General features: G+C 45.0%; 1 protein-coding gene and 1 pseudogene across 3 annotated transcripts in view; one reads left to right on the top strand and one right to left on the bottom strand.

Moving 5' to 3' along the window:
- Positions 1 to 25,713, top strand: part of LOC147664876 (TBC1 domain family member 8B-like) — a 381,117-nt gene that overhangs the window by 57,260 nt on the left and 298,144 nt on the right. The window lies entirely within an intron of this gene.
- Positions 16,954 to 19,843, bottom strand: LOC147664877 (tyrosine-protein kinase transmembrane receptor ROR2 pseudogene; annotated as a pseudogene). The gene has a single exon (XR_015305085.1). The product of XR_015305085.1 is annotated as a tyrosine-protein kinase transmembrane receptor ROR2 pseudogene (transcript).

The raw sequence follows: 25,713 nt of genomic DNA, 5'->3' as shown, positions 1-25,713 counted from the left end.
AGGTTGTAGTCAGTCTTGGCAGGCAGCAGGCTGAGCTGAGCGTGGTGGGCCGCGCTGGAAGTAAGGCAGAGTTCACGGGTACGGGGGCAGCCTGGGCTGAGGCTTTCAGAGTCAGAAGGAAGGAAAAGGCTCGATGGCAGAAATTCTGGGCCTACTTTGCCAGAGCTGGAAAACATGTAGAGTATACTACAAAAAGACGTTGGCATAGCATACTTAGGAACGGACTATCCAACCCATTCAGGGTGGGTCTGAAAAAGGACATGTTAACGTTGGACGCAAATGTATTTGCGTCTTCATAGCTGGCACAGGAGGGAAGTTACATGCACTTTAACTCGTACATGGAGACGGTGGGGTACACGATAGGGAACATAACTTGACCAAAAATTTATATTTCCTCATTCCCTCCTTGTTCCCTACGGACCCTTCATGATATATCGATCATCATAAATTGATCAGTTTGTTCTTGTAACATAATTTGTTTGTCTCTCTTCCGTTGTCTGTTTGAGAGAAAACTGGAATGTTCAATGCACGATGTGGCACACAGTCCACATATCGCCGGCCCACACTGTAGGCACAGGCAGCAGCTGAATACTATGACAAGGCCAAAGCCTAGGAAGGATAGGATCTTCCATCCCCAAGCGGACAACGTTGTCCAGAACCAACCGGACCAAGTCCAGGTGCCTGGAGTCTGATGTATTAAACTTGCAATTTTGTGAAGACGTGTAATAGCTTTGTATACAGATGGCGCGTTTTCTGGAATGAAAACACAGCAACTTGACCCGATGACCTTACAGGCTCCACCTCTATCTGCCAAGATGACGTCAATAACAAGACGATTCTGAAGGACAACAACCCGCATGGCAGATTGCTCCTCTGTTAGGTTACCTAAGGCAGAGGCAGTTTCATGTACTACAGCTTCAAGGGTTCTAGTTAATCTACGTATTAATTTACTGTTTTGGACGGGGCCTAAAAAGAAAAAGAATCCTTTATTAAAATCGGTGTATTGTTCCCATGCCGTTTCTGTATAGTCGACAAGCGGGAGATCTCTTCGGAGTCTATTCTTTACTAGATTTGTGTTTCTGTGATAATCAGGAGGGGCTAGAAAAACAGGTGGCAGAAGGAATGCAATATAACAGGTACCATCCCAATCTGGAGGCAGACGTATGTATGCGGTATGACCACAAACAAAATAAGAATGACGGGTAGCTTTAAAGGATGATTTACCATGATCACTGAATTCGACCACAGTAGTACATTTACTATGACCTAAGTGTACTGAACCTTTCTTTCTGACACATAATTCACCAGTGACTGGTAATACTGACATAGCGGGCAGAACTGGTGCAGCTTCGGATTCAACAGTAAGAATCATAAGGTTAATTGTGTAATTACTTAATCCATATACTTCATTTTCTAGATCAGTTCCTATTCTAATGGGGAGTCCCTCCTTATCAGGGTAACAGACGTTGAGCAGGACTAAGTTCAGGTTTCCCCAAACCCAGTTCCCGTCGAGAACAGCAATATCAGGATCTAAGGAATTAATTATTTTGAACCATGCACCACAGGAGCCGTTATAAGTGAACGGGTACGGAAAGAGGGGCAGAGCTCCCTTGTAATTCTGGTAGGGAGGGAGTCGGCCACATATCCAGCAATTTGTAGCGTTATTAGTCTGATGGGAGTGGTGTAACATACTAATGAATGTGTTGTTGCGCAGCGCAAGTCTGTAAGAAAGTTCATGTGGAGGTAACTCGCTAAAAGAATGTTCAGCAGAAACATTGTAAGCAGATTGTTCACGCTTGAAAATAGGGCAATAGATTGGAAGAAGTACACTTGCAACAATTATCAGAATACTTAGAAAAAACATGATTAATAATGTCACTATACAGTGACTATGCAGTGATTTGCAGTATGTACGTTTCTTGAATTGTCTCTCTCTCTCTCTATCTCGATCTAGGGGATACATGTCAGAAACTATTTAACCGATTCACCTAGGGGAGGACTTAAACAATTAAACTGTCTGACTTGCTAGATCGAAGCTTGAGTCGGTACTCCTCTTGGGGAGTTTTCTCTCCTTCAGGTAATTTAAAGTCACTAGGTTTAACACAGTCTTTGGTGGGGGTGGGCGAGTCAAGGTCTGGTTTCAGTTCATTGCATAACTTAATATGACTCGTGTGGACCCACCCCTTTCTGCCCTCCAACTTCACAGCGGTCCTCGTAGTAAGAAGGACGGTCTTCGGTGCTTTCCAGCGGGGCTCCAGCGGGCTTTTCCTGTCAAAGTTCCTCACGAGGACTGTGTCGCCAGGACGGACATCATGTGGCTTTACATCAGTGTTGTCAGGAAAGGCTGCGGCAACCTGTGAACGACATGATTGGAGTGCAGACATCAAGGAGGCAAGGTAATCTGTCAACATATTACAATCAACATCGGTAATTTTCTTAGGAATGGGCGTCCCCCACATATTCGGTGGTCTGCCAAAGACCACTTCGTACGGGGATAGTCCTGATCTCGAATGTGCAACCATTCTCATATAGAACAGTGCAACTGGCAGGGCGACTATCCAGTCGACCCCTTTCTCCTGGCATATTTTGGCAAGGCGTATCTTGAGTGTCTGGTTATGCCTCTCTACAAGGCCTGCGGCTTCGGGATGTCGGATACAGTGGAATTTCCACTGATATCCTAGCAAAAGGGAAACATGCTTCATAAGTTCGGATGAGAACGGCTGTCCGTTATCTGAGTACACGACACGAGGCAGGCCGTATCGTGGGAAGAATTCTCGAACCAGCTGCTTGGCAGTGGTCGGGGCAGTGTAATCTGAGACTGGGTATGCTTCGGTCCAACGAGAGAGTGCACAAACAACTACGAGGACATATTTGAATCCTCGACAACGGTCCATCTGGATATAATCCATCTGGAGGACTTCAAAAGGGTGATCGGGAGGATAAAATCCACCTTGCTCTACGGGGACGCTTTTACCTGGATTGAACTGACAACAGATCATGCAAGTACGCACTTTCTGTTTTGCTGCTGCTCGTAAGTGTTTGTTGTACCAGAGATTCTGTAAACTGTCTAACATAGCTTTTTCTCCTAGATGTGCAGGACTATGTGCTGTATTTATCATGATTTGAACCATGGAGTCGGGGAGGAACCATGTAGGTTTTCCCTTTGTGACCCATCCTTGATCTGTCTGGATCCCTCCTAGTTCGGTCCATTTCTTTATTTCATCTGAAGTGGCATGTGTCTGGATATCGATTACGTCTAGGGTGGGATCCCTGACTGACATACACTGAGTTGGTACTATTGTCTTTGTCACATCAGTATTCTGGGTGTGAGTCAATGCTGTATGTTTCGCTGTCTGGTCTGCCAGGTCGTTACCCTGGGAAACAGAATCTGTAACCTTAGTATGCGCTTTACACTTCATGACTGATATGCCTGAGGGCAAATGTATTGCCTCTAATAATGCTTGAATGAGGGGACCGTGTTGTATCTTGGCACCATGAGAGGTCAAAAACCTCTTTCTTGCCATAACATGCCGAAGTCGTGTACGACTCCGAACGCATAGCGGGAATCAGTGTATATGTTAACATTTCTGTTCTTGGCTAGAATACAAGCTCGGGTCAGAGCGATGATCTCCGCTGCTTGAGCAGACAATGTGTCAATACGGTGTGTTTCTTTAACTTCAGTTTCAGTGGTCACTGCATATGCGGCCACTAATTCTCCTGTACTTGTTCTCATGCATGAACCGTCCACATAAAGTGTCAGGTCTGGATTTGTCAATGGAACGTCTGTTAGATCTCGTCGAGGTTTTGTTACTGTATTAATGATCTCTATGCAATCATGCGGTGTTGGATCGGTCATACTTGCAGGTAACAATGTTGCGGGGTTCAAGATGCTACAGCGTCTGATTTCTATGTGTGGCTGGAATAGTGTCAATTCATAACCTGTCAATCGTGCTATGGTCAAGTGTTGAGTCTGGGTTCTGTTTAAAAGAACCTCTACAGAATGTGGAACTTGAACTGTTAATGGATGTCCTAAAACAATTGAATCGCTCTGTCTGATTGCTAATGCTGTTGCTGCTACTGACTTTAAGCACGCAGGGAGTGCCTGGGCTACTGAATCCAATGTACTCGAAAAATAAGCACAAGGCTTATATGAACCTGCTTGGTCTTGAGTGAGGACAGACAGTGCTGTACCTTCACGTTCTGTAACAAAAAGTGTAAAAGGTTTGCTGTAACATGGTGTCGCTAGAACTGGTGCTTGGCATAATGCTTTCTTTAATTCCTCAAAGGCTTGTGTATGTTCCTGAGTCCAGGGAAGGACAGTCGAAGTCGCTGCCTCCTGCATTGTTAACTGAATGAGTGGTTTGGCTAGAAATGCATACTGAGGAATCCATTGTCTACAGTACGAGGTGAGGCCTATGAAGGCCCGCACTTACTTTTGTGTCTGGGGTTGTGGCATATTTGCGATTAGCTGAATGCGATCGGGAGTGAGCTGTCTCCCCACTTTGGACAGCAAGTGACCCAAGTACACAACTTGCTGAACACAGAATTGTAGCTTCGAAGGGGACACCTTGTGTCCCTTGTCGGCCAGAAAATGTAAAACTGTCAGTGATGCTTGTTCACATTCGGGCTCACTTCGTGCGGTGATCAGCAGATCATCGACGTATTGCAGTAAAGCGGTGTTAACTGGCATTGTGATACAATCAAGTTGTCTTTTCAGTGCTTGGCTATAGATGCTGGGGCTTTCTGTGAATCCTTGAGGTGCGCGTGAAAATTTGAAACTGCGTCCATTTAAACTGAATCCGAAGAGATATTGGCTCTCTGGATCAATAGGTACGCTGAAGAAGGCGTTCTTGAGGTCAATTACAGTAAAGAACGTCGCTTCTGAATCAATAGCAGTCAATAAGGATGAGATGTCGGGAACCACAGGGTACTGTGGAATAATGCATTTGTTCAGTTCTCTTAGATCAATCACCAGCCGATATACTGGCGGTGCATTGGGATCAGTACGTTTAAGAATCGGAATGATGGGTGAATTACAGATATTGGAGTCGGTCTCTACGACCACTCCCTGGGTAATGAGCTCTTCAATGATTTCCAGTAAAGCCACTACAGCATCGGGTGGTAACTTGTATTGTCTGATTCTGGGTAAAACTACACCTTGTTTGAGTGTAACACGGTATGGGGTAATGTGCATACAACCTACATCAGTTGGGCCTTTTGCCCACAGGTGGTCTGGTACATTTTTCAATCTGACATCAAACTCACGCAACATATAATGACCCTTGAAATCCCGCAAAAAGAGTCTGACTCCCTCCGGGGAACAGCAGATCACGGCTCCTAGAGCCTTCAATGTTTTAATTCCTAACAGATTTTCTGGACATGATTTCGTAAGTAACAAGTCTGTAACACGTGATAATGGACCCACAGCCAGGGGAACTGGTTCTGATACCTCATTTACAATGGGCTTTCCTGAAAAACCAAGGGAAACATTCTGTGAGCCTGAGAGGGGTGCCCCTGGAACTTCCTCATGACTGATTGTGGTGCGACTTGCCCCTGTATCAATTAAAAACTTTCTGTCTTTTCCCAATACTTGACTGTGTACATAAGGACCCTCTTGATCTACAGGAATCTCAATAAGAGGCAAGCCACCCTCCCTCTCTAGGCTGTTTCATGTATATCGTGGATAATCGGGGTAAGCGGACTGGGCATACTGGTACATCTGTTGTGAAACTTGCTGAGACGCGGCAATGGGCTGCGGCTGTGATACCGCTACTGTCTGTGCTGTAGGTGATGAAGCATGCGTAGGCTGTGTATTCTGCATGGGCTGCATATTCTGTGAAGACTGATGCTGGTTATGGTCTTGTCTAGGCGGATGCGGTCTTTCTTTAGTTTTACCTGTCGCTATGTTATGTTTCAGAACTGGGCATTCATGTACGTAGTGACCTGGCTGCTTGCAATAGTTGCATGTCCCTTTAACGGGAGCTGCCGTGTGACCTGTCTGGGTCGTACCCTTTCTGTGGCCATCGGTTGGGACCGATTGGGCTACTAGCATTTTCATTTTCGTGTCTTTCATGCGTTTTTGTTCCTGATCCTGCTCTTCTCTAATTCTGTTCTGATGATATTGTAACATTTGTAACATCTGGGATGGCGTATTGGCTTGCCATGTACTCTCGACCTTGTATACACGGTTTTTAACTGCTAACAGGGAATTTTCGACTAACTTTGATACAAAAAGATGCGGGTACGACTCGCTACTTGGTTTTAGACCACTATTAATAATGAAACATTTCTCGAATCTTGAATAGAAGTCACTAGTATCTTCGTCGGGTTTCTGTTTACAGGCTGATATTGCATCACAGTCTTCCTTTCTAGTTGTCAATAATCTTGGCAGAACCTGTACTATCAGACCTGGTAGTGCTTTAGTTTTCTCCCCAAGGCCTACCCCTGGGACCCGTTTCTTCTCTTCGTCTTCTATTTCTGTCCATACAATCTTTTTCTCCCCCACCTCCCATTCCTTTTCTTTTAGTTTCTCGTAAATGCCCGTGGGCAGCAGTACTTTTAACATTTTCGTGATATCTTCGTACGTATAATCCCCCATCAGTAACATGTCTTTAAGCTCTCTATGAAAACCTGCAGGATCTCTATCATGGCACGGGACTAGTTTCTTCATTTCTAACAGTTCTAACTTAGTCAGAGGTGTGTGTACATACACTCGTTTCAAGTTATGATCGTCACCCATAACTGGGTGCACTTCTCGTAAGGGGTTCTGACTTTCAATGCCATGCCGACGTTCCATATGATACATTTTCCTTTCGCGGGGCGGGGACATATTCGGAGCTTATGAAAGTGTCATATCTATGGCGTTGTTCTAGAATTATTTGAATTAATTTGGTACTTAAACCTCTCCATCTGTCCATGAGTAGTTCTTCTAATGTTTCGTGTAAGGGACCTGGATCAGAATGTTGATTTCTGTATTTCGTGAGAAGGTGCTGAATCATGTATACACCTGCTAATTTCTGCTCGTCTGGGGAAAGGTTCAGGAATGTCTGTGCTACGGTGTCATCATTGTATATATCCGGATTTTCAGTCCATAATATGGCTGACCGGGCTAGTTCTTGTTCATCCATAGAATTGAGTACATGGTACCCTACTCGATCTCGAAGCCTTTTATCAGTCTCCTGGAACTGATGTTCAGCAGAATTCGGGTTTGTCAAGGCAGAGAAAAGAACTCTCTTGCTTTCAGGACGGATGCCTTTCCTAAGGTAAGTTCCCTTACCTACATACGCTATAGTGTCTGTAGTTTTTTCTGGTTCTTCAGGTTCTTCTTCCCCCTCGGAGGAAGCCTTTTCTTTCTCTTCTTTGTGTAGGTCTATCACTGCTTTTCTTATTTTCTTGTACATACTGGCTATGCAAGTCCCCTTGTCGTGTTTTCCTTCATATATATTTTGACCCCACCTGTTGAGTGCATCTAATTCACCCTGATCTGTCTCAGGCCTGTCTCGTTCTCTTATTAGGCAATTTATGAGAAAACGTAATATCTGTTTTTGAACGTCAACTTTCTGATGCTCCATGGCATCCTTAATACTGTCGGGGTCTTTCCCAGTCTGAATAAACTGATATATTCTATCTAGGTGCTCGTTCATTCCTGGAAACATCAGCAGGAAATCAGTAGCAGATCGTAATCGTAGTGATGCCATTATCATTCTATCGTCTTTGCCGGGTACTGGATCATATCTGCAAACTGTAAGTTGTCCCTTGAATATATCGAGACGGGGTGATTTGTACGTGTAGGGACTCTGCAAGTCCCCGAGCTGTAACCTGCGTGTTAATGGCGGGGTCTGGTGACCCCCCATCGCACCTCCTGAGGCGGAAGCTTGGACATTATCTCTCTGTGGAGTCTGTATCTGTACTTGAATTTGTCCTTTAGTAGGGTCAGGTAAACGTGGCTTCGGTAGATCAACTTTAGGTATGGGAGGCGGTGGAGGGGGTGGAACAGGCGGAATATGATCTTGGGGCGGGTTACCACCCCCATCCCTGTCGTTAGGCAGAGCGCGGACAGGCAGATTGGTGTAGGCGGGTGCTACATCCTCTAGATAGGAATTCAGGAATATGTCTTTAGTAGTCTTGTGAGTTACTTTAGTTGGAACCAATGGTGACGGTAGATTTTTCGGTATTTCTGAAATGGCCTCGGGCGAACCCTCGGCCGCGAGATACATACCGTTTACGAGGTTATTTCGTGCACGGTCTATCTGTCCTGACTTTACTCGGATCCCCTCAGTAATTAATTCGCTTTCTCGGGCTTTCTCTGATTCTTTAAGTCTGTCCTCTCTACGTAGTTCTTTTTCAGCACGCTTACGTGATTCCTTACGCCAAAACTCTATGGCGTCTTTCTGAGATTGTCTGGCTTTCTTTTTCCATAATGCTTCCTCTACCTTCATGATGCACTCGGCATCCTATGTTCCAGTAACTGGCCATCTGTATCTCTCGTCTAGATGTTTAGTATAGTCGGCCCATAAATCTAGATACACTATGGCATCTATGCCATGCTTGTGGTACATAAAGTTACCAGGAGTATCCTTAGGGGGGATAGGAATTTCTTCCTCTAGTATCCCTTTCCTAGTTCCTATCTGTTTTAACTTGTTGAAAAACGGCATCTTGTTTACTCGGTACTTAACGCTCAATCCTTGCTACTTAATACTAGATACAGCTAGTTATACAAGAACACAATAATGCACATAAAAACAGTCACACTCATACCACGACATTAATCACAAAAAAGGACATTTGCGACATATACGACTACCCCCTATATCAGGTGTACTGCTAAACAGCACAGATACACTGCTGAAAACAGTGCAAGAACTTGAATCATCGGATGTACTGCTAAACAGTACAGATACACTGCCTAAAACAGTGCAGACCGGACTTGTGTACCCAAACCCGTCTAGATACGTCCCAGCAATGGTACTCACCGGGAAGCACGGAAAACAGAAGGCCTCGGAAAACTCGACTGGACTGGACTGGACCGGACTCGACTCGACACGTCCCGTGGATACTTCGGAAAACTGGTGGGCCTCTTGACACCTCGGACCTTGCTTCTTTCGGCTAGGCTCTGGTCGGGATCCTCCGCACTCCTCACCGCCTCGTCTGGGTACTGATCGTAATCTTCGTCACCTCCGTGGGCCAGAGGGAGATACAGGAAATCCTGCCGGTACGCGTAGTTTCCTTCTAACTGATGGCAGGGGACAGAGCTTACAACGCACCAACCGGCGCGTGAGGTGGGGGAGGGGTCCCTATTCGGGCGCCAAAATGTCGTAAATATTTAATTTACTATCTTAATTTCTATGCAGGTAAGTACTTAATCAATAATAACTCAATCGGAAAGAAAGAAGACAGAGTCCGTGGTGTTAGAGTTCTTAGGGGTTTTATTCCTTAAAAAGGAATTATTCCGGAATAGGATATCATGTTCCTGCAACCACACGGGGTTCAGGAAGGGATAGAGCCATGATTTATTGACAATACATAGCTTATATACTTAATTTACATCATAGGAAGCAATATAGTAGGCGTAACAGCTGAGAGTAGACAAGATAACAGCATCCACGTGTTACTAGTACGTAATCAGAAGGCGTGGACTAGGCGTAACTGGAGGTGTGTTCTAGAAACGTCACAGGTAGGTGTCACATGTGGGTGGCACTAAAACAGAAATGTTGCAATGTCAGCAGAAATCAGAAGCTTGGATGCGCGCGCAGCTGCATGACGTGTGATTTGGCGTGAAACTGGAGGGTGTAGGGGGCTTGACATTTGCACTGACGGAAAGAGACAGAAGTCTGGCATGTCAGATCAACTTGTGCTTCTATCATATCTGATATCTGATGTTTTAGGAACGGAGCTATCTGGGCGGAAAGGTCTCTGGGGCAGAAGCTATTCTATACTGACTGTGAGTGCGTGTATAAGCGCCTGAGTGTCTGCATGAGAAGCGTGGGGGCATGGGCCTTCCATGGGAGCATGGTAACAGAGGCTATGAATTACTTGCACGGAGACAGGCCGGCCCTTTGGCTCTGCAGCTGGGGAATGTTTACTGAAACTAGTAGGCAGGAATGTATCTTCGAGGAGCGGAACAGATAACTCGAAGGTTGTAGTCAGTCTTGGCAGGCAGCAGGCTGAGCTGAGCGTGGTGGGCCGCGCTGGAAGTAAGGCAGAGTTCACGGGTACGGGGGCAGCCTGGGCTGAGGCTTTCAGAGTCAGAAGGAAGGAAAAGGCTCGATGGCAGAAATTCTGGGCCTACTTTGCCAGAGCTGGAAAACATGTAGAGTATACTACAAAAAGACGTTGGCATAGCATACTTAGGAACGGACTATCCAACCCATTCAGGGTGGGTCTGAAAAAGGACATGTTAACGTTGGACGCAAATGTATTTGCGTCTTCATAGCTGGCACAGGAGGGAAGTTACATGCACTTTAACTCGTACATGGAGACGGTGGGGTACACGATAGGGAACATAACTTGACCAAAAATGTATATTTCCTCACTTCTTGTATTCTTTACCTACATTCATGCGGATGTGTACAATCCTGTGTGTGTGTGCTGAAGGGTTGCTGCCACCATCTGAGCCGTTTCTACTCTTTAGCTCCAGCTCCTTGATCATCCTCTCATGATCCAGCATCATCTTACTTTCCTCTATGGCTATTCTTTTCTCTTCCCTCTCACTTTCTATTCTGAGTTTCTCCAATTAAAACATTTGTGCTTCACGCCTGTCCTCCAGCTCCTCTGGGGACAAGCTACTGCTTCCTTGAAGGAAGCCCCCCCCTCCAAAAAGCACATCCACCCTAGGTAAAGCATCCTCTGCTTCTCCAGTGAGATCACCAGATTGCCCACTGGCATGTCTGGCTGCTACCCAGGCCCTCCGCGCCTTCTGTAGCTCCTCCTTCCTGGTGAGGCGTCTGGCCGGGTCAGGTTTTTGCAAATGGTTTTCAATTCCTTTACGTTGTGGGATTCCAACCTATCCTCCTCAAAGGCAATTTCCATTGATGCAACTGACGATGCTCTAGATTCAGGCATGTTGAAGTAGCAAGTTCAAAGTTGGCAAGATAAAAAAAATAGGCCAAAAAGAAAAAGAACCTGTATGTGGTACTTAAAGGTCTGAGATAGGGTAGTAGTGCACACCAATCACTGTAGATCAAGTGCAAACACAAGACCTATCCTCACCGCTGACAACCGATGTTAGACCTGGGATTCCTGGTTGGCTAAGGTTTGCACCAGAGCCAGGCAGAAACCACCACTCTAGTCAGGATAAGGGAGTTACACTCCTAAAGTAACCCCTGCTCACCCCCTTGGTAGCTTGGCACGAGCAGTCAGGCTTATCTCGGAGGCAGTGTGTAAAGTATTCGCACATAATCAGCAGTAATACAGTGTAAGCACTACAAACGGACACTAAACAAGTTCAGAAAAATATCCAATATTTTTATTTACTCAAACAAGACCAAATACGATAAAAATCCACAATACAGTACTTTAAAAATAGTTGCTTCACCAGATGTCTCTTAAATGGCAAAATGACGTTGAAAACACAGTTCGTATGAGTCGTTAACTCGGTCCGAGTCTACAGCGATGTTGAAAACAACAGAGTCTCACAGTTCTAGCTGGCCGCGTCGGTACGGGCCAGCAACAGCGGGACAGACTCGTTCACAGTATCTTTCTTAGTGCGACTCACACAGAGGTGCGAGTCGGTATTGGCATCAGTCTCGGTTGCAATACAAAGTGGGAGCGGTGCATGGTGTAGTGTCCTTCGATGTGGTGCGAGCAGCGGCTCAGTGACGATCGTCCAGACTGCGTCGGTGAGACCAAGGCGGGCGGTTCAGGGCAAGACGGTGCTTGATGCTGTGCTGGCAAGTTGCGATGCAGGTGACCAAGCCGGTCGTGGCGCTCGTCGCGGTTACGGCGCAAAGTGAAGCGTGGGGTGTCCCTTGATGCGGTGCGAGCAGCAGCTCGGTGACGATCGTCCAGACGGCGTCGGTGAGACCAAGGGGGGCGGTGCAGGGCAAGACGGTGCTCTATGCGGTGCTGGCAAGTTACAATGCAGCAACAGAGCCGGTTGGCGGGAATCGGTGCGGCCAGAGCTGGACAGCTGTACGTGACGTGGTGGTCACAGGTGTCGAGCCAGCAGTTACAGTGTCGGTGAGCCCAGGCCAGTGAAGTGAAGCGAGGCGATGCAGGATGCGGTGCCCCTCGATGCGGTGCGAGCAACGACTCGGTGGCGATCGTCTCAGACGGCATCGGTGAGATTGAGGCGGGCGGTGCAGGGCGAGGCAGTGCTTCGTTGCGGTGCCTTCAGGAAACCAGGCCCGTGCCAGAGTCGGATGACCGTGTCGGTCGCGGTTCCCTCTCCTCTGTGGACACTGAAACAACGGTTCCAAGGGCGGTGCCCAGAGGTTGGTGAAGTCTTTGCCAGTCCCTGAGACTTCTTAACAGGAGGCCAGCTCAGTTTCAGGCCCTTGGAGATACTAAGCACAAGTAGAAAAAGTTCAGTACAGTCCTTTCACTGCCCACGGCCGAAGCAGCAGCTGCAGGCCAACCCAACAAAGCAACAACACAGCAAAGGGGCAGTACTCCTTCAGGCAGCTCTTCCAGCTCTTCTTTTTGGCAGGTTCCTTGATTCCAGTGAGATCTAAAATCTTGGGGTTTGGGTCCCAATATTTATACCAGCAAATCCTTTGTCCTCTGAAGGCAGAGGGGCCTGGAACTAGTTCAAACCAGTTCGGGGTACATTCTGCCAGGGTGCACCTTCTTTCTTTGTCAGTGTGGGCCAGGGTCCTCAGACGCAGCACAGGAGGTGGAGCCAGCATTGTGGAAGGTGATCTCAGCCCTATGGGAATAGACAACAGGAGTATAACCCGTAGACTAGATTGAGATCTGGGTGTACATGTGTAAACAACAACAATATCTCAATTGGATTCACTTTGGTAACAGAAACGTTTGTATGTGCAAGACATTACAAAAGATCTGGACATAGAAAAAAGAGAGACTAGGAGTTTTAATTGGATTTAGAAGTTCATATAGCATCATATATTTAAAGATGTATTTTCGCAAAAAACTTACAATAAACAGTTTGAGATATCTGCACTGAAAGCAAATTAATGCTGTGGGCAACCCAAGGGGGCTGTGTGCGCTACGTGATAGTGAAACGAACAGTGATGGCGCAAGTGACATATATGGGTGGAAAACAGCGAAGGACGCAAAAGGACAACAATGAAAAACACAATATATACAGAGTTAATGGTTCCTCTTTGGTGAATGGATGTTTACAATTGGTTTAGGAAGCAGAGGAAGAACTGCGCCATGAGTCGCGCTGTATTGCGGGTCGACGGCGTTTCGATCCTATTGATTTAGGATCTTCATCAGGACCGGGTTGCCGATTGATGAAGGTGATCAGGGTATTGGCACTGTGACAGAGCCCAGATCGGCCATGGGAGAACGAAGGTAGGATCCGGTAGAGGCAAAGTGTGGTGGCCGAAGACGATAGAAAGAGGCCGTTCCAGGAGTCATGCAACAGTCCAGGAACTGGTCCCCGTTCTGGGACTGGTCAAATTAATGGGGGATAAGGCAGATGAATTTGGATGAAGCGTCCAGCGATCCGCTGCCCAACTCCCGGTTGAATACGGTATTAAGCACAGGAACTGAGCCCCGTCATGGCTTGGAGGGTGGACATAGGACAAGTTCTTGGCGAGGCAGGGTTTGCTCGAGGAAGAGGTGGCACGCCATGTCTATACATTACTTGTCCGCCTTTTCCACCTCCACTAAATGGTGGACCATATATTTGAGCCAACATAACTTTTGTATTTAACTCCTTTACCTTCTTATCCTCTAGGCCTTTTGCTTCCTGTTCCTGCCGCTCATATTATTGGGCCATTGTTGAAAGGGAAACTGGGGAAGACGTGGTCCAAGAACTCTTGCTGACCTTTAAGCGACAAGCTATTTCCGGTAACTTATTAGCGACAAATGTATCAACAAACAAATGCTTACCCGTATCATCGGCCAATGACTGACCACTAAAATCATGGAATGTTTCCTCAAACCTTGAAAAGTAGTCAGGAACTGACTCATCCGTTTTCTGTTTAAAGGATGCTAACATAGTCCAATCTATTTTCTTAGGGGATATGAGAGTCTTTAACTTAGTCACAATAGCTTTAGGAAGATCTAATATCTCCTTCTGAGGTTTCTGCACAGGCTCCCTTTCCGCATCTATTTGTTCAAAATGTTCCCAGGTATCACCATATGCTGCATTGTCACCTATTTTTACGTATTGTTCTCCACATATCAGGAGGCAAAATAAACCCAAAAAACATCAATATCTGGCAAGGTCATAGTGCAGGAGCTAATTGCTCCTTCCACCTGCTCAGGGAAGGCGGCAGGATTTTTCTGGGGTCGGGCGAAGCAGCTTTAAGAGCCATCACATCAGCTCTACTCCAAGGAGTATAACCCCAATTATATATAATATATCCCATTCCATCATCCAAAGTTTTATCATCATTGGTTCCCACACACATTTGCGGAACATACCGCGGCGCAGCTTCACGCATAGGTTTTACTGTAGTACTACTGGTGTAGCCTCATCCACCGGAGCATCTACATTCTGTGCTTGAGATTGAACCGCTTTCATACCTCTCTGTTTTCTAGCTAATTCTCCTTTTGTAAACGCAATGTTGTGTCTCGAATTTTAACCACTCGTCTAATCATATCAGATAGGTTTGAAAAAGGAAAAGTCCCCTCTGTTCTGGCTCTAATTCCTGAGAAATTTGTCCATAATCAAATATTACCTCCCAAACAAATTTTTCTACAAAACAAAATTGCACGCAATGTTCCACTGTTGAACCATAGTTACAATGAGCGATGCCGCTTGAGATCAACGAGCCTCCGCCCTAATAGCAGTTTTTAAGGTATCCTTTTCTGCCTTAGTCAAAGTAGAGCGAGTCTGTCGTCCAGCTTGTTTATCTTTATCATCTGAAGGCAAATGCTCCTCGTCGGAAATCTCATCCTCAGGGGCACTTGGAGTAGGAAGTGTATATGGGGTGGTGGGCGTTCTAACAGGATGCTGTCATCCTGAGGTTTATTAAGTATGGGATAAATAGGGCGCCTACTAGGATACTGGCCATTTACCTCTAATCGCTGTTACCTATATACTTTTTCAATGTTTTCCTTCTTTTCTTTATTTTTAATTCTAGGTTTTTTGATATATCGTTTTTCGTTGTTTTTTTTCTGCTACAGCTTCTGCTCTTTTCGCTCTCTCTCGCACTTCTTCCTCCCACATACGCACACGATCAAACATATCCTCTCTACTTTCTCTTTTAAATAAACTCTGCTCTAATGTTGAACCTTTTTTAAAACAAATGACCCATTCACTGGCCATTGTAGATCAGAATCTTTTTTTGTGTGTTTGTTCCACAGTGGACCGTACATTATGGAAGAAATACCATATTTGACTTCCATGTCTCTTTATTTATTTATTTTATTTTGAAGGTTTTATATAGCGCTGGCTAGACCCGGAGATATCAGAGCACTTTACATGAGCATCAGATCATAGTTACAGGTTACATCGTTACAAAGGTTACACAGTTATTAGAGCATGGCAACATAGTTACTTGTAAGGTCAAGATAAACAATAAGCACAAATATGAAAGGGGAAAAGCAAGCAAGGGAAAAGATTCAGGGGAGTGGGGAAGGAGCAGGGGAAGTAGACTGGTAATGAAGGCGGGAAAGAAGAGGGGAGGGTGAAGGAAATTTCATGGAAAGAGAAGGGGAAGGGCGACGGGGACACAAACCGGTAGACGAGTCAAAGCAACGTCCAAAGTCCAGTAAGCTGTGATCCCAGGGGAAGTGGTGTCTCTTCCCTATCTCTGTTGCGGGGGGCTCCCTTTACGCAGTGGACACTCTCAGAAAGGTCTCTGAGACTCCAAGGCCTACATACTGGATCCTAAACCAAAAACGGGAGAGGGAGTGCTTTGGCAAGGGGTGCCATACCATACCTCAGCTGAAAGTGGCTCCCTTGGCGCAGTGGACTCTCTCAGCAGTTACGCTGAGACTCCAGAGTATAAATATTGGATCTTTCCCCAACAAGGGGAGAAGGAGTGCTTAGTCAAAGGACACAAAGGACAGGGGGCTAGGCACACTAGCAGGCAAGGTGAGAGATTCAGGGGAGAGTGGATAGGACCTAGGGAGGTAGGTAAGGAGAAAGAGTACTAAATGGGAACACATTTAATTAATGAGTTATTATATAGCGCTGGCTAGACCTGATGGAATCAGAGCGCTTTACATGAGGGACAATAATGTTGCAAATTACATCAGTTAAAAGTTACATAAGTATCAAGAAAAGCATTTAAAGAACATAGGGGACAAGGTGAATGGAGCAGGAAGGGTAAGGGGATAGGGTAAAGGGGTAGGAGGAAGACAGGACGTAGAGACGAGGAGAAAATAGTTACAAAAGATACCAGAAAAAACTTTTTAGGAGTATAGAAGAAAAGTGAAATGGGGTGAGGAATGGAAAGGGGGTGTAGGCAAAAGGGGTAGTGTATAGATACAGCGTAGAGACGAAGGGAAAAATTGTCCAAGGTCTGGCTGGGTAGGTGACGGCCGGGGGGAATCCTCGGCCCATCTCCTCTTCAGTTCATCATAAACTTATTGTTCAAGGTGTAACCCTCTATCAGGGTGGAAACAATCCCCTTGAGGGGCTACCTGAGAACCCTCTATAATCCATGCTATTGAAATCTAGTTGTTCTAGAATGCAGTGACAACAACTAATAAAAGGCATGAGCAACAACAGAGCTGCCTCTTTTGAATGGAACGAAGCAACAAACGTTCATAAGGTTGAGATGCAACTTGGTCTTGAGAGCGAACAAAATACGGAATTCGGAGGAAGGAAACGAAGAGAGGAAGATTAGAGGAGATGAGGACAATCCATTAGGTTAAGTTATGGCAAGGAGGCACATCACACAGTTCCATGCGCACGTTTTTATTTTGAGTGAAGCACCAGGGGCCTTCGTGTTGGTTGCCGGGATTGCGGCAGTACGCATGCCCTCCACCGATCTCTGGATAGACCATGCTTGTCAGATGGTGGCTGTGCAGAAACTGGCTATTCCACGGTTGGCACTGGTGGCCTGACCTGGCAACTCTGACCGTACCTCTATATTTGGTTCCGGAGTCATTGTAACACTGCTGATATCTGGTGAGCCTCTTCACAGGAATGCCAATCCTCAGGCAGTTGGCAGCATCTGGGCTTTCGGGAAGTGGCCGCTCCTCACAGTTTGGTGATTGCAGCTGCATCAGTATGAGAGGGTTGGACCTGGCGATGGTGTACTCCTGGCGGCAGAGGTCTTTCTCCAGCACTTCACACTTATCCCGGCACAGCTTGCGCGGTTTCGGAGTGCGGGTCCGCTCATCGCAGAGTGGGAACACAAAGTGGCAGAAGGAAGGGATGGCAAATTAAGAGCAGATGTCCGAGAGGTGTGTTGACGTGCCTATCCTGGTAAACGCAGCTGTTATTCGATTCTCAATTTCCCCTTGAATTTTGCGAGAGTCCACGTAAATAGTCCAGTTGGCGATGAATCGTGCACAGGCAATTCCTCGGTACGGCTGACAAAAGCCATCTTCTTGATATTCTTCCTGGAAATTGTGATTTGGGCTATGTGTTGGACCTAGTCTTACAAACAAGACCCCTGTTGCAGAAATGGTCTTCAAGTCATTGTTTGCAACATACTGATAGTATCCAGTATCTGTAGTATCGAGACCTTGGATTCGAAGCCGTGAGCCATAGTCCATCTTCCGTATAGTGATCCTTTTCGGCTCCTGGACCACTGGTGCATCTTTTTTTAACCATCGAATATTGGGAGGTGAGTTTCCTGCCACCTTGCAATGTAGTGTTGCAATCTGGCCTTGAACAACAGTGATATTATTCACTGGTTCCACAAATGTCAGAAAATACCCTTTTGGCGTTTGAACAAGTGGATCATGTCCGTCCATCTGACCCAAAGGATCATGCGACTCAGGCACCTCCATTTCACCTGCAGCGTTGAGCCGGAGGAGCGAGGAGGTCAGCAGCAGTCCGACGAGGAGAGCCCCCATGAGACCCCCTGGCTGCGCCGTGGTCCACCGCATCCTCGCGGCGCCTCCTTATTCTCAGTCCCTCCCTGGTCCTGCAGTCTGTACCCGTCTGTCGAAATCAATCCAGCTCGTGCGGGGCTCCTGCCAGTTCTCACGCACAGTCCCCCGTGCTGGCGGTCTCCAGCCCTCTAAACACCTCTCGGCTCCACAAAGGTCCTCTCTGCCTATCCTGCGCTAAGAGCAGCCTGTGGAGCGCGCTATGTTCTATGCAGGCAGGAGTTAGTCCTTCTTGGCTAGTCTTTGTCACTCACTCTAGGTAGGTGGTCCCTGATGGTGTCCCCTCTGGGGGAGCTGGCTGACTTTTTACTAAACTTTGTTTGGTACCACCAGAGCAGAAACACCACCTACGGAGTGGGCTGAGAACAGGCATGCTTTTCTAATATGTCTAAAATATTACTACTCAAAATATTTCAAAAGGAGAAAAATCTCCACATTACCTGCCTTCAAACTTTGCAAAGATTAAAAAACAAATTCAACAAAAATCCCAGGCTTAACAAATCAAGAGTGCCGCTTAAGCAACCTTACCAAACAGAAGTCTCTAATTCCCACCTGTCGACCTAATGGTCACTTCAAAATTGCGCTAAAGAAAACCACAGTTGAGACTGGCCACCACCAGGAGGGTCAAATCGGAAAAACCGGAAAAGTCACGTCGGCCTGCAAAGACAAAGGTCTCCTCGTGCAGTGCGTTTCCACAGCAAAATTTCGATCTTCCATCATGACAACTCCTTCAAATGGCCGCGTCTCCAATGGGGCCTCAAAAGTCGGGCGCCAAACTGGGGAAATGTACCTTTTTAGGGGTACGCTGGTGCAGGGTCACCCTTTTGTCCATGGGTTTAAAGACCAGAAAAATAGAGATCAGCACTGGAGTTGGAAATAAATAATAAGTTTATTAATCACTCATGAGTGGGACCACATCCAAACAGCTGCCTGAAGTAGTACGCTGGCTTCACAAACCAGTGCCCTTTTATACAGGTTTTGTGCAGTGTAAGCATGTTAACAGAAATAGGGAGAACAAGTTTTAGAAATAGTTGTCAGCAAACAAGGGCAGATGAATAGCTACATGGTCAGCAAATTGGGAGGGGGAGTAGAAATGCTTATGGCAGCAGTAAATGATTGACAGTTAACAGGTGAACTGGCAGCTGCAAACTCTCAGCACATACACTGCTTTTTAGCGGAGTCAGGAAGTTAACTAAAATAGATAGCACAAGCAGAGTGAGAAGACGAAAGAATTACGATGGAAACTTAAATGGACACCACAGCCAAAATGGCTGTCCCTTATGCCAAGTAAAATATTACACGTTTTCTAGAACCCTATAAACACAGTCTGCATCCGCAGTAGTCTGCTCTCCTCCACTTAAACACATAAGTCTCCCGGGCTGTCTCTGCCTAACATACAGTGCTTCAAAGGATTCTAGCGAATACAGCCAGTCCGTGTGGCCAGCAGCACTATACTGGTTGGACACGTCATGCAAACCATATTGATTGAACTCACCTGACGTGGTGCAACACCAGCATAGTCACCAGAGACCACGAGACAGAGGGAAAAAAGAAAACAAGGAGGTATTCTGATTTGTTTTTTAGAGAGTTGGGACGGATGTGGCTTCATGGCCAAAGTGGACGACTTTGAAGCTGGGGAACCAGGTTTGAGGCTCAAACATCCTGCGATTGTGGACAAATTACTTATCTCCCCATGCCTAAAAAAAATAAAAAATGAACGGGTCCTTCTGAAAAGTACTGCTAAATAAACCGTGTGAAAAGCAGCACCTGGCGGGGGCACAAAAAATTGTTTTCTTAAACTAATAGAAAAGCACTGCTTGGGTAACGATACTGTACTTATCCGGTGCTCCTTTGCTGAACAAGGGAAGTGACGTATTGCTGGCTGTACCAGTTATGAGGCAGTAAAGAAGAGCAAGGTATGAGTTTGACCAATGGTGAGTAGCAGGATGAAATAGAGTGGTATTACTGATGACCGCAGGTCTTGCAGACAGTGTATGCGCGATGCTCGACCTAAATAGAGGAATGGTTCGGACCCTTCATATTATAGACTGATCAACCATTTGGACACCTCAGTTGAGGTGTACTCAAAAATAATTTTGTCAAGCTGGAGGACTGGACTTCTGAACACAAAATTGTACTGACTGAGCAAGGAGGATTTCGGGAGGGTCACTCGACCATAGAGCATTGCTTTGCTCTCTGGGCCATTATCTGGAAGGCACTAGAAGTGAACCAAAGTCTATGTAGTTGTTTACTTGATTTCTAGAAAGCTTTCGACTCAGTGAACTTGTTGCCTTGAAGCTCCCAATCAATCTTCTTTGAGTATTATATGCTTTACACACCGACAGCTGGGCATAGGTCGAACTAGATAAATAAGGTAGGCTATCTATAAAAATTCCATCAAAATTGGTCTGAGTCAAGGGTTTGTTCTAGTCCCCTTGCTATTTAGTTTATTTCTAGCAGACCGTCCGGCATCTATAGCCCAGGCAAAGTCATTTCCCCTCCAAAGGTGGGAGCCAGCAGGTTCCTTGCCTGACATATATAGATGATCACGTTCTGCTGGATTATATCCCATTCACTTTTACAGAGAAAACTAGACTCCCTTGAAGCATACATTAAGCACAATATGTTGAAAATCAGTTTTGAGGAAACCAAGGTGTTGATCTTTGGGAAAAAGTAATAAATCTTCATACCTACATTCTCGAAAGCTGGAAATAGTGGATTCTTACAAATACGTATGTCTGTCTTTTAACAAGAAATTAGAATGGGACACACATATGGGTTGTATCAAGCAATGATCTATGCTGCAAGCCAGTTGCCTGTTCAGATTCAATTGAAAAAACGATGGCCTTGCCCTCACCCCCCTTTATAAAGGCTTATGAAGGGGAAATACCCTCTTTGGGGTTGAATGGACCTGAAGTACTTGCCCTTGACCCCTCTTTCGATTGGGATCAGTTAGAGATGGCGTTTCTCAGAAGGCGCTTATTGTTGCCTTCAGGTACTATGGTCCAGGGCATAAGTAGGGAACTGAATCTGATCTCCTGAAACATGTTGGCACACTCCTAGGTCCTTAAATTTTTCAATAAACATTTGGTGGATGCTGAAACCTTAAAGGTGTCTAAACTGTGTTGGGAGGAGATCCAAGGCAGTGAAAGAAGGTGGACAAGGGAAGCAAGGAAAAGGCTAAAGGACCTTGAAAATACGCATTCAGAGTGGGGTACAATGGTAGCCTGGTTCCCTTTTCCTGCAAATCAAATGCTGAAAAGCTGTGGGACAGGTTGCCCGGTCGCTTGACTTGACTTATCTGAGGTAGAAACCTTCCATCAGCATCTCATTGAACAACCTTGGCCTTGACACGATTTTCCCCTGTCTAGCCCAGATATCAGATCCCCAATTGCGGAAAACATTTTAAAGGTGAGAGTGGGGTGTAACCCAATCTACTCATCCCGCAATTTATGTAATATGATCTAGAATGGCGATCTGCACATGTCCCCTGAATACTAAAGGTCCTTTGTCTCGTACTCGTGGACTGTGTTTTTTATACTCCTATTCGTATTATGTTTTTAAGACCCTTGCTTTTAAAATACAGTATATTGCAAAGGTTGGAGGCGATAGAGCTGTTCAAAATATGCTACGTTGATGTATCAGTGGGAATTGCACATTTTATGCTGATTATCAAACAGAGTTTAAAGGATGGGTTTCAGTAGGGTGTGCTGTTCATGAGGGGGTTTGTGGGTTTTAAGCCAATTTTATACTTTATAGGTGATTTTATTGTTTTAGAATGTTTTATGGATACTTTACCTAATACACTTTGTTTTACTACTACTTCCTCTACACAAATTAAGCCCTGTTTACAGGAAACTAAAGAATGTCGCCACCTATATGTCAAACAAGGCACAAAGATTTCCTGCTGGGTTGGCCCCAAGTATGAAATTAATGTTGACTACTTCCTGTCAAAGGGAACTCCGAGGTTCATTCAGTAAGTGCCCACTCAGCAGTTCACTGAGATAAAAATGTCCTGCTTAGGGCAGTGCAACTGGTGTGGACGGGGGCGCTGACCTCGAGGGAGAGCGCTGTGTTTAGTAATAACTTAAGATTTTTAAACACCTGGCAGAGTTCCATGTGTGTCAAGTTTTCAGGCCGCATTAAAAATGTCAAGTTAACTCTAGTGATTGATAATGTTCCTGCTAGAGATAGAGAGATCAGAGTTTAGTCTAGTGGCAGTTTTCCCTTGCCAGAAAGTAGCAAAGGGGGTTCATATGCCTGCTGCAAAGAACTCGTACTGTGCCAATCACAGACCTGTATTTTGTATGGATTGCTGAGTGGATTACTGCTTTGGTCGCTCTAGTCAGGGTAAGGGAGTTACACACACATGATAACCCCTGCTCACCTGCTTGGTAGCTTGTCATAGCAGTCAGGCTTATCCCGGAGGCAGTGTAAAGCGTTTGCGCATCACACACTCACACCAGTGACACACAATATGCACCATTAACGAGACTTCACACAAGGTTAAATAAAAATATCACTTGCATTTTACATAAAGCACATAGACCACATTACATGAATCAATTTGCCACTAGGCAATGGTCATAGGAATGCATAGATCATGAACCACGTAAATCACTTTGCCACTAGGCAATTATCATAATAAAGCATGAATCATAAATCACTTTGCAAATAGGCATTTGTCATGATATCACATGTAGGGCACTGAAGTAAATAACTATAAGTTACACGTCTTAAAACATTGTGAAAACATATAACACCATATTTAGTGCACCCAGACTGTACATATGGTGCAGTTTCTGAGAGGGTACTCGTCCCCCTATCATGATCAGGCATAACTCACAACATTAGGCCATCAAACTCTTTGTGTTATGCAGTTTCTGAAAACACAGCATTTATCATGGCCTTACTTCTAAGCATAAACCTGTAGTAGTTCCTGCATCAATCAATGTAAAATGACAAGGCACAGAAACTCATGTGCTCCACTTAGGTGTAAAACGGTACTCAAGTACAAGATTATGAGGTACCTGGTTTCGTGTTACACATGCTAAGGTAATAAACCCAAGGCGGCCGAGCTCACCAGCACCAGCAAGCCTATCCTAGGTAGTACATTGATTAAGGCTGGGGTATGCACACTATAACCCCCTCGCTGCAAGATTTTCCAGGGCGGCGTGGTATCCTTCTTCTCTTTCAGTTTTAGAGTTTTAACATGTCATTGTAGAGTGTTACCCATGTAATTGAGAATGTGTTTTGTGTGGTGTTCTAAATCAGAGAAGCGGTTGGAGCTTATCTGATTTAGACGCTTTGCTCTTTGCTCCAGTGGGTCATTGGATTAAACTTAATAAATCCATACTTTTAAACCTTTACTGCCTCCTCCGCATCTTTACAATGGCGACGAGGTTCTCTTAAATATTACTGGACCCACTGTGATTTTGAGCACCTTTTTAATTTTTTGACAAATTCATTTAAAAGAAACAGACTTACGCTGCAATCCTGTTTAAGTGCTGTTTGTGAAGCCTTTTAAAGTGATGTCTTTTGGAAGCTCTAAGGTACTGTAAATCTTGAAATATTTGGGGATTTTCAGTCGCTTTTCGCTGAAGCGTCTCTGTGGCAGTTGATCTTGTCGCGTTCCTGCCTCTTCCCATTTGATGACGTCCGTGATTCACAACGGACTTCTGGGACGTATTGTTCTGTGAAACGTGGCGGCGCATTGAGCACGCAACCTCGCTCCTATTTGGAATCTGATATGCATCACTGAAACGCAGCGCGCATAATTGAAACGCAGCGCATCACGCAGCGTAGCGGCCATTTTAATTATTCACCATCAGCTGTTTTCTGTCATCGGCTTCATTTATACAGCGTAACGATGATCTCTTCGCAACGTTTTAAAGCGGCAACTTGAAGATTTTACTGGCGAATTCAGTGATTCGCTCACTCTTATTTCAAGCTGGTATTTCATTAAATAACAAGTGCAGGTGTGGTAAGCTGGAGTGCTGTAAGCTGCAGTGCTCTTAGTTTCTTTGAGTACTTCAGTCGTGTTCACTTGTGCTGGTTGCAGTCATTACTTCTGTGATTTGCACACAATTTTAAAGCATTTTACTATTTTATTTCTACTGTGATGTGCACACAATTTTAAAACAGTTTCTTTACTTCAGTGATGTGCACACTTTACTTTTATTGAAAGGTGCATTTTGCTATTTTACCTCTACTGTGATCTGCACACATATAATATTGCAATTTTATTTATTTGTTTATATTACTGTTTGAAATGGCAGCATCTCAGATATGCAATCAACCTTCCATATTTTTACAAATTCCAGGCAAACCAAAACTTAGGTGGAAAAAATGGTTTGACACATTTGAAAATTACATAGTTGCAATTGATGGTACTAAAGTTTCAGCAGAGAGAAAGAAAGCCATTCTTTTCAGTTATTTGGGAACAGCTGCCATTGAGATCTTCAAGAACCGTATACCCATTGCACCACCAGTCGAAGGAGGTGATGGATGGAATGTTTTTGTGGAAGCTGTTGTTAGACTTGAAAAACAATTCGAAGATGAGCCTAACGTTATGATTGAAAGACATTCTTTTCATAAGAGGAAACAGCTAGCAGATGAATCTGTTGAGGATTATATTGTGGCTCTGAGGGTGTTAGCTGCTAATTGCGAATTTGGTGCCTATGTTGATACTGCTTTAAGGGATCAATTTGTTTTTAATTGTGCAGCTAAAAAGGTACAAGAACGACTTAGCTTGTCGCAATCCCACCCTGGCAGAAGTAATTGATTTGGCCAAAGGGATTGAAAGATCTATTGAGTCTCCTAAAGTCATTGCTGCTAATGAAAACAAGTGTACTAATGATGCCTCTGTTTGTGCTGTTCAAATGCGTAATAAGAATAATTTTCAGTCTGGTAGAATTTTAAGTTGTTTTAGGTGTGGTTCAAAGGTACATTTGGCGAATTCTCCAGATTGTCCTGCTCTCAAGAGGAAATGTACTAAGTGTGGTAAGATTGGTCATCTTGCATCTTCTTGTAGGATTCCAAGGAAGGGTGGTAGATCTGACACCGCTGTTTCCAGTGTTTCTTGCGTTCATGATGATTTGGAGAATTTAGTCATTACTATTTATGATGATTCCTTTGACAGTCACATAAATAGTGTTTCTCTTCCTTTCAAAGCTCCCTTAGGGATAGTTCATGTTGGGAAAATTGCCTTTGAAGATATGGCTGATTCCGGTTCGCCTGTGACCATTTTATCTGATGTTTTCTTTTATGAGAAATGGAAAGGTATCAAACTGGCCGAATTTGATATTAGTCCTAAAGCTTTTGGTAATTTTAAGATCAAAATGCTAGGCTTCTTTGAAGACTCATTAAAATTTGAGTCCCGTGTCATTTTTACCAAAATTTATGTCGCAATTGATGGGCAGAACATTGTTGGTTGGTATGATCTTGGTAAACTTGGCATCAATTTATGTCCTGGATCTGATCATCCTATTCAGTTGAGAGAAATGCCTGTTCACAGTGTTTCTTTGGATTATTCTATTTCTCCTATTCTTAATAAGTATAAGA

This window comes from Lissotriton vulgaris, unplaced genomic scaffold, assembly GCF_964263255.1.
Source record: "Lissotriton vulgaris unplaced genomic scaffold, aLisVul1.2 SCAFFOLD_1639, whole genome shotgun sequence".
In the NCBI taxonomy this organism is placed as follows: domain Eukaryota; kingdom Metazoa; phylum Chordata; class Amphibia; order Caudata; family Salamandridae; genus Lissotriton; species Lissotriton vulgaris.
Note: the sequence above shows the minus strand (reverse complement) of the source record. Positions and strands in the feature narration are given on the sequence as shown.